The sequence below is a fragment of the Myotis brandtii genome, unplaced genomic scaffold (genome assembly GCF_000412655.1).
Source record: "Myotis brandtii unplaced genomic scaffold, ASM41265v1 scaffold28, whole genome shotgun sequence".
Classification (NCBI taxonomy): domain Eukaryota; kingdom Metazoa; phylum Chordata; class Mammalia; order Chiroptera; family Vespertilionidae; genus Myotis; species Myotis brandtii.
In genome coordinates, this window is record NW_005360676.1 from 4,926,034 (window position 1) to 4,936,081 (window position 10,048).

At 41.9% G+C, this 10,048-nt stretch overlaps 1 protein-coding gene across 1 annotated transcript in view; it reads right to left on the reverse strand.

The window, feature by feature from the left end:
- LOC102241042 (transmembrane protease serine 11G-like) overlaps positions 1-10,048 on the reverse strand; it is a 46,475-nt gene that overhangs the window by 19,398 nt on the left and 17,029 nt on the right. The gene's annotated exons all lie outside the window — the stretch shown is intronic.

The following is a 10,048-nucleotide window of genomic DNA, read 5'->3' on the forward strand; positions in this document are numbered from 1 at the left end:
AGTGTTGTTTATTTGTATCTCAGATGATTAGTGACTTTGAGCATGTTTTCATATGTCTCTCGGCGTTCTGTATGTCCTCTTTCAAAAGTGTCTACTTAGTCCTCGGCCCATTTTTTTTTATTGCATTGTTTATCTTCTTGTGTTAAGTTGCATGAGTTCCCTGCAAATTTTGGAGATTTGAAATAGCATTGGCAAATATGTTCTCCCATGCAGTGGGCTTTCTTGTTGTTTTGTTGATGGTTTCTTTTGTTGTGCAGAAGCTTTTTATTTTAATGTAGTCCCATTTGTTTATTTTCTCCTTAGTTTCTATTGCCCTAGGAGCTGTATCGGTAAAGATATTGTTTCAATATATGTCTGATATTTTGCTGCCTATGGAGTCTTCTAAGGTTTTTATGGTTTCCTATCTTACATTTAAGTCCTTTAACCATTTAAAGTTTGTTTTTGTGTTTGGTGTAAGTTGGTGATCTAGTTTCATTTTTTTGCACATATCTGACCAAATTTCCCTGCACCATTTATTGAAGAGAGTGTCTTGATTCCATTGTATGCTCTTGCCTCCTTTGTCCAATATTGATTGGACATAGTGCCTTGGGTCTATTTCTGGGTTCTCTGTTCTGTTCCATTGCTCTATATGTCTGTTCTTGTGCCAGTACCAGGAAGTTTTGAGAACCGTGGCTTTGTAATATAGCTTGATATCTGGTATTGTGATCCTTCCAACTTTGGTCTTCTTTCTCAGAATTGCTGTGGCTTTTTGGGGTCTTTTTTTATTCCAGATGAATTTTTGGAGAGTTTGTTCTAGGTCTTTGAAATATGCTCTTGGTACTTTAATGGGGATTACATTAAATCTATAAATTGCTTTGGGTAGTATGGAAATTTTAATGATGTTGATTCTACTAATCCATGAACACGGTACATTCTTCCATTTGTTTAGAATGGTTTTTTTTAACTCTGGAATTTATGGTTAGCTCTTATTACATTTGGTAACATTTGAATATGTTTTTCTATAAAAAATTTGACAAAATACTGTCAATAAAAACTCATTGATGATTGACTTTATATCTTGATTTTAAAAAGTCAGAATTACACTACAGTGACTACTTTTTCATATATTCCCCAGTTTATTACCTAGATGTTCTGAAATAGTTTTTCTTTGTAAATGAACTAATACCATATGTTGGGTTCATGTGCTTCATATCTCAATGATCCTTAAAGAGTGAGGGCAAATGGGCCACTCCTCTCATTCTAGCATGAACAGACAGAGGCTTTGAGTGACTACTGAAACCTGGAGGAGCTAGAATGCAGACTTGGTCTGTTAGGGCTCTTTGCACACATCTGTACATAAACCTATAATCTCCATTTATAAAAGAAGTAATCTGTAACACATACAAAGAACATATAAAACAGGACATGTAGAAGAAAATAGAAAAAGAACAATAAGGAATAAATAATAAACAACACAAAAAGAAATCATTTATATAATGAACAAACAAACAAATACTGATAGATCAGAACTTTGGACCCAGAAACTTCATGGCATGAGAACCACTGGGGGTATATAATGAATATCTATTTCATCTATATATATAAAGGCCCAGTGAACAAATGGTAGAACGACTAGAACAACCAGTTGACCAGTCACTATGATGTGCACTGACCACCAGGGGGCAGGCACTCAAAGCAGGAGCTTCCCCCTGGTGGTCAGTGTGCCCCCACAGTGGGAGCATCCACTCAGAGGGTGGGTCCACAGCCACTTGGCTGACCAGGATAAGTGGCACTCCCACAGCAGGCTAATCCCCACAGGCCATGGCCCCCACCAGTGCACAAATCCATGCACCGGGCCTCTAGTAGGATTATAAGATTCAAACCTGTGATTTTTTATAAATAAGACTAGTGGCCCGGTGCACAAAATTCGTGCACATTAAAAGGGATTAATTAGAGGAAATATTTTAATACTAGTAGCCTGATGCATGAAATTCGTGCATGGGGGAGGGGGATCCCTCAGCCCGGTCTGCAACGATGCCAGCATCCCTCTGGCCCAAGGCCCCTGCCCTCCCTTCCCTCCACGCGTCCGGGGTGCAGACTCCAGTCCGAGGCCCTGCCCCTCTCCTCCCTCCACCCAGCCGGGGCGCAGACTCTGGCCGAGGCCCCTTCCCTCCCCTCTCTTTACCCGGCGAAGCACAAATGTTCAGCTTTAGAAGTTATTTACTTACTGATAGTTAGTAAATAACTTATAAAGCTGAACACATTGCTGCAAGCTCAGCATTCCTCACCAGGGACTCCAGCCCCAGGCCCCTCCCCTCCCCTCCTTTGGTGCAGACTCTGGGCTGGTGTCACAGTGAACTGGCATCCCTCGCCATGGACTCTGGCCCAAGGACCCTGCCCTCCCCTCCTTCGGCTCGGACTCTGGGCTGGTGTTGCAGTGAGCCCGGCATCCCTCACCGTGGACTCTGGCCCCAGGGCCCTCCCCTCCCATCCCCTCCTTCAGCGTGGACTCTGGGCTGGCATCGCAGTGAGCCTGGAATCCCTTGCCATGGACTCCGGCCCAAAGACCCTGCCCTCCCCTTCCTCCCCCCGGTCGGGGTGTGGACGCTGGGCATCCCTGGAGGCAGACTCTGTGAGCCCAGTGTTCCTTGTCATGGACTCTGGCCTGAGGACCCTCCCCTCCCTTCCTTTGGCACGGACTCCAGCCCGAGGCCCCTGCTCTCCCCTCCCTCTGCCTGGCCGGGGCGCAGACTCTGGGCATTCCTTGAAGCAGATTCTGGCTGGAGGCCCCTCCCCTCTCATCCCTCCATGCAGCCGGGCCAGACGCTGGGCTCGTGTTGCCAGGGCAATGCCGCCAGCATCCCGCCCCGGCCGCTGTAGGTGTTGCCATCTTTGTCGCGGAGTGATGGTTAACAAAAGTCCTGGGAGCCTATGGGCATGACTATGGCCTTGCCTCCTGGGGCTGGCGAAAGTCTTGGGAGCCCGTGGCCACGGCTGCCATCACCTCCTGGGGCACTTGACACCTGCGTATGCAAATTAACCTCCATCTTTGTCGGATAATTTGCATAGTCACTCGGATTGGCTGGTGGGTGTGGGTTGTGGTTGTGACTTGTGGGCGTGGCTTCAGCATAGTGGAGGGACAGCTAATTTGCATGTTTCTCTTTTAATATATAGGATTGCTATTTGCCCTTTCTCTATAATAGAAGTACCAGAGATGAAAGAAAATTAGTAAAATGTATATGAAAATCTTCCTCCTGTCAGTGTCTGGGGCACACCGCAGGACCCAGAGTTAAGTCCCCACCCACCCGAGATACCTCAAAATCACGCAAGACCCAGACCCAGCTGGCCCCACCCCTATTGGGTGAGATACTAACCCAGCCAGCCCCACCCTTGTCAAGCTCCGCCAGGCAGAGGGCATAGCCTCAGGTCCCCTGGCCCGGTGCTGGGTGGGGGATGAGGCCTGAGGTCCCCAGTCAAGCCCTGCCAGGCAGGGGGCACAGCCTGAGGTCCCCCAGCCTGGCGCCGGGGCAGGGGGCATGGCCTCAGGTTCCCCGGCCTGGCTCCAGGGTGGGGGGCATGGCCTGAGGTCTCCTGCCCTGGCCCAGGGCCACACAGCCTTAGGTCCCTGCTGATCGCTCCTTAAAGCTCGTTATGGGAACTCGGCCTCCACTGTGGGTGCAGCCATCTTTGTGACAGCATGACAGTCAATTTGCACATTCCCTCTTTATTAGATAGAATTGTGTAGAATAAGGCCATATTTATTTGAGTAAATAATGAATCAATTTAAAGACAATTATTATTGAGACAATAATAATGTACCGGTAGCATGCAAATATGAGAAAAAGTATGAAAGTGATATGCAAATGACTGACATTTGGCAAACCTTTGCGGAAACAGGAAAATGTGACAAAGCTCTTCCCCCATCCCAGGCTCAGAGCCCACACCTAAACACTAAACCTGAACACTTATAGAATCGAGGCAGGCTAGAAGAGGACCATCAGGGATTATACAGGAAGGTCTAACCCATTAGAGAACTGGACAGGAATATTGTTCTGATAATTATAGATACTGCTTCTTTTTATCTTACAAGTACACATGGAAAAGAAGAAGAAGGAATTGCCTTCTCTTGGATTGATAAATGGTGATATTAAAGTAGAAATATAGTCCCTAGCTAAGTAATTGAAAATATAACTGAGGTGTGCCTTTGGCATCAATGATCTCAAAGGAGTAGGGATGCTCTTGTATCTTTGCATCTGGGCAGAGAAGCTAGAAGCAGTTTGCCACTCTAGAACCTATAACCTAAGCTCTGATAAGTACCTCAGGTAGCATTAATTCTGAGTTCTGCTATATTTCTGGAAGGATCTAACATTATTATGGTCTACTACTCTTTGGTTGATGGCAAGACAAGAGTACCTGCAGCAATCTTCAGATATCTGAAGTATCATTAGAAAAGCTAGGATCCCACTGGGGCACAGTCAAAATCTAATGAACATATTTGTCACCTTTATTTTTTATTTTTTAAATATATTTTATTGATTTTTACAGAGAGGAAGGAAGAGGGATAGAGAGTTAGAAACATCAATGAGAGAGAAACATCGATCAGCTGCCTCCTGCACGCCCCCTACTGGGGATTGAGCCCGCAACCAAGGTACATGCCCTTGACCAGAATCAACCCCAAGACCATTCAGTCTGCAGGCTGACACTCTATCCACTGAGCCAAATTGGTTAGGGCTTATCACCTTTATTAATAGAGGATCATGGTCAATTATAAACTCATTCAGTTGACATTTGCTGATTTCTTCTCTTTGCCAAACACTTTTTGCTCAAGATTGAAAATTGAACAAGACATAGTCTCCCATCTACAAGAATGTATTATTTAGAGACACATTAAGTAATGACTATAATACAAATGACAAATGTCATAATGGAATTATGCCCAAGAGAGGTAAGTGGGTTGATTTTGCTATGAGAGGTAAATGAGTTAGTTTTGTCTTAAAGAAGTTGTCCTTTGAAGTTGGTCATGAAGGCTGAGAAATAGAAATTGGCAAAGATGACATATACCACAGGCAGAGGGAACAACATAAAAAAAGACAGGGAAACATGAAGCAAGGAGAAGGACTTCTCAAGGACATACTTGAGAAAGTAGAGTTTATGAACAAGAATAGAGGTAAGCTTAATGTATGTTTCCATTAGTTAACTTAGTAGAAATTTATTGATCATTACCCTGTACAAAGTAGGGGAATGTAGAAAGCATCTTAAATATATCCTCCTCTCAAGGTGTAGTTTTATAGAGGAGAAGGGGCACAATGCACACAAATTGCTACCAGAGTCACAGAGAATTTCTAAGAGAATCTTGAAGAAAAACTAATTATTTCTCTTTGGAGGAGATAATGGCTGCAAATAGTGATAATTTTTTAAAGCTTGAAAATGCTGGACCCATTTTTTCACTGTCTTCTCTCTGGGTCAGATAGGAAAAACCATCCCTAAAGGAGAGCTTGTTTTGCAACAAAGTTCTCATCTTCAGAAGCATATAGTTTCCCACTGAACTGTTCCATTTCTAACACCAGAAACATTGTGACTGAATTACAGACTTAGGTATGTGTAAACCAAAATTAATTTTAGACTGTAATAAAAAATAAAGAGCATTTATTTGAGCAAATGGAGCTGCAGCCTAGGAGACACAGATTCAGGTAGCAACTTAAATTGTGTTCCCCTGAGACAGAGTGGAAGTCACTGGCCATTTATAGTGAAAGTTCCCACCCAGATTCCCAATTAGGTCTATTTTATATAAATGAAGTACCAAATTGTGCAATTCTGATTGGATGGGGTAGGTCTCAATTTGTAGAAAGACAAAACCAGGGCTTCCCCTGCATTGGTTGACTCATGTGACTCATTTGTTGACTCATGTGGGGCATAGTGTAGGAAGCTGAGAGTTCAATCTGAGGTCCTTCCCCATTTTTTGCAGTACATGAGGAGCCCCTGCCAGCAAATGGCTGCTGGGCTCTTATCCAATATAATGTAGAGGTAATATGCAAAATGACCGTCACACCCTTATACAAGATGGCTTCCCCCATGTGGGCACAAGATGGCTGCCATAAGATGGCTTGCAGGGGAGGGCAGTTAGGGGCAACCAGGCAGGCAGGGGAGGACAGTAAGGGGGAACGAGGCCTGCAGGGGAGGGCAGTTAGGCATCGATCAGGCTGGCAGGGGAGTGGTTAGGGGGTGATCAGGCTGGCAGGCAGAAGCAGTTAGGGGCAATCAGGCAGGCAGGCAGGCAGGCAAGAGGTTGGGAGCCAGCAGTCCCGGATTGTGAGAGGGATGTTCGACTGCCGGTTTAAACCAGCAGTCAGACATCCCCTGAGGGGTCCCAGATTGGAGAGGGTGTAGGCTGGGCTGAGGGACACCCCCACCCCCCCCAGAGCACGAATTTTGTGCACTGGACCTCTAGTTATTTATAAAATGTGGACCCTTGGTTGACTAAGGGGAATCCATCTCAGCAGATAAATTCCATTTTGAGGTTTACATTAAATGAATCTTTCTTTTTGGGGGTCCACATATGAATAATAAGTAAAAATTTACATTTATTTCCTTAACCAGGCAGCCATGACTTATATTATGTATTCTTGGATGTTTTAAAAAAACTAAAATAAGATTTGATTTTCTCCGTAGTTTTTAGTACTAATATAATTTTAACTTACACATTGACTAGTTTCAATGAGTGATTTCAGCGGTTATTCTGTATTAGTAGAGCTTGCACTTCATACATATTAGGTAAATGTTTGTCCACTAAATAAGAGAATGTGTCTTCAGGTGGTATGTAACCCTAAATTATTTACAACACAAAAACTATTTTTATCAGAGTTTTGCTAGAGATGAGTTTTTCAAACATAGCAGGAGGGGAAAGATTAAGCAGTTACTTGGAATACAATACAAGTTTTATAATTACAAATTGCTAAAGGACAAGTCTCTTTTCTGTCTTTGTTGGCCTCTTTCTCCCCCTAACCATTCTAATTCAAAACTTTTAATTTGGTCAGCCTATCCCAGCAAGATGACTAAACAGGTTCATTGTAATACAAGAAAATACAGCCTTAGAGAAACTTTTGACATTCAATCAAAAGAAAAATATGTGACCTCATCTTTGAAGTATTCCTGCCAAAGCAAAGATGAGCAGTGATGAAAGCTACCCACTCAGCAGGTCAGTCTAGAAAATTTTTCACAAAGAAGAGAAGCATTTTGAAAAGTGTCTTCTATTTAATCTCTTCCCTACCTTTATGTAAATTCTGAGTGGCTCATTACCCAGACTGTCTCCTGGGGAGGTACTTCTTGACCTCAATAGAATAGAATCAACTCCTCTGGCTCTTTTTTTTAAAAAAAAATATATATATTTTATTGATTTTTTACAGAGAGGAAGAGAGAGGGATAGAGAGTTAGAAACATTGATGAGAGAGAAACATCGATCAGCTGCCTCTTGCACACCTCCTACTGGGGATAAACCCGCAACCAAGGCACATGCCCTTGACTGGAATCGAACCTGGGACCTTTCAGTCTGCAGGCCAGTGCTCTATCCACTGAGCCAAACCAGTTAGGGCCTGGCTCTTTTCAATGTACCTTTACCAAGGTACATCTTCAGGGCCTATTCTCTTAGATAGCTCTCCTGACATCTGTGTTTTTTTTTCTGGGTGCTTTTAAAATTATTTATATTATCAAATGTTGTCACTCAATGAGTCAAGGATGAGGAATAAAAGGATTTCTTTTTGCCACAGCAGTGGCCACATCAAAGAGGTTGTTCAGTATAGTGGTTAAGAGTGTGAGTTCTGCAGCCAGCTGAAATGAGTGCCTATCCCAGCTCCCCTACTGTGGGGCATTGGCAGTCATTCAACCTCTATGCCTTAGCTTCCTTATCTATAAAATGGAGCTAAAATTACCCACCTTATGGGTATTGCACCTTCTGCAGAGACAATTGAGTTAATATAAGTAAGAGCACTTAGAACCATAACTAAAACATGGTAAGGACTTAGGAGTTTTGTTTATTTTATTATTTTTATTATCAAAAGCAGCAGAGAAATGATAACAAAGGAATGCATACTGGGGTATGGTGAGTTGGTGGAAAGTGTGTGCTGGATGGTAGATGTGCTGCTCTTGAAAGAAAGAGGAGGGAACTTGTGCCTAGGACCTTGGAATCTGAGTAGCTGTGTACAAACTATGCACAGATTAGGAAGTAATTTGGGAGCTTAGCAAAGCCCTGATGATCTCTAAGGGGGTTTCCAGCAGATAAGAGATTTAAAGCTTAGGGAAAGGACCTCTAGAGCCTTCAAGAGTAATCAATCACAAGGTTCAGAGGTAGCCATCTTGTGGTGAGCACATTTTGGAGCATCCTTGGGAAAGAGTTACTGGACAACAACAATGGGTATGAGAAAATTTAAGACAAGACAAGATGGGTGAATCATGTAGCTGGGGTTTTAATCTACTGCCTGGAGAAGACAGAGAACTCTGGAAAAAAGTTGTTATGAAAATATCAGGAGGTGGGGTGTTATCATTCATAATAGCGGTGGCTTAACAATGATGACAATGATCACTTTAATTGTACCACCAGATAGGGTGAGACTTTTATAAAATCTATGATGTGAGTAGGAATACTAAAAGTTGTGCATAAGATTAAACTAACATTCGTGCTTCCTTTTATATTTCATGTTCTGACAAGCTGTGTGTCTTGTTTCTTTAACCCCACATTATGCAAAATAAGAAAGGCATGTTTCATAAGTGAAAAGTTGATTGATGTCATAATTAAAATAACTGGTGTTTTAGTTGTGAAAGAGTTCAAAAGGAAATAATCAAGGTCAGGAGTGCTACTCTTCACATCTCTGTTCATTAATACAAATTTAGATGGTGAGGTTCCATGAGAAGCTGTTCCTTGAAGGAAATTTTAGAGTATTGAAGTAATTAAAACACATGAGGACAAAAAAGAATTGACCTGAGCTACTGAAGATAAGGCGAGTGTCCCAAGCAGTACTTCCTACCCACTTTGGCCAATATTGCTTCAGTTTTATTGGTACATTTTCCAGCTTTCTTAATAATGTTTTTAATTAATCATCACTTATCCTTAATCATCTTGCATCCTACTGTGATTTAACAACAAATTTTGACCTTTAGAAGAAAGTGGGCCTTGTTTTGAATGTTAATTCATACAAAAATGTATTAGCTACAAATCTTTTCTAATGAGCAAGTCCTACTGTCACTTGTATGTGACAGTTGGGAATCATTTTAATATAAAAAAATAAAATTTGAAATGTGAAAAAAAAATTAAATCAGGCCTTTCTTGAGCCTGAAAGAACTATTTAATTCTGCTGGAGATGTCACACGAATGCCAAAGAGAAAGATAATGATAGTTAGATGACTTGCAGAGCTTCAGTGAACAATAGCTGTCAGGAGCTTTTACTTTTAATTAAAACTCACTTTTGAGCATCCAGAGTCATTTGATGTCCCCTTTCTGCCTTTTTTCCTGCCTTACTTTTCTCTCTTTTTTCTTTCTTTCTTTAATGTCTATATTGATATATAATTAACATACCATGTATTTCACTCACTTGAAGTATACTATTCAATGACTCAATATGTTCAATGTTGTAGAACCATCACCAAAACCAATTTTCAAACATTTTATCTCCCAAATAGAAAGCCCATACCCATTAATAGTCACTCTCTATTGCCCCCAAACCTAAGCAACTGCTAATCTACTTTATGTTGCTATGGATTTGTGTATTAGAGACATTTCTTATGAATAGAGCCATTTAATGTGTGGCTTTTTTTACCTGTCTTCTTTCACTTAATATACTATCTTCAAAATCCATCAATGTGATATCATAGGAGTTAAGACTGCATGCCTTATTTCACAGATCTAGAACGAACTCTCCAAAAATTCATCTGGAATAAAAAAAAAAGACCCCAAATAGCTGCAGCAATCCTGAGAAAGAAGAACAAAGTAGGTGGGATCTCAATACCAGATATCAAGCTGTATTACAAAGCCACTGTTCTCAAAACTGCCTGGTACTGGCACAAGAACAGACATATAGAT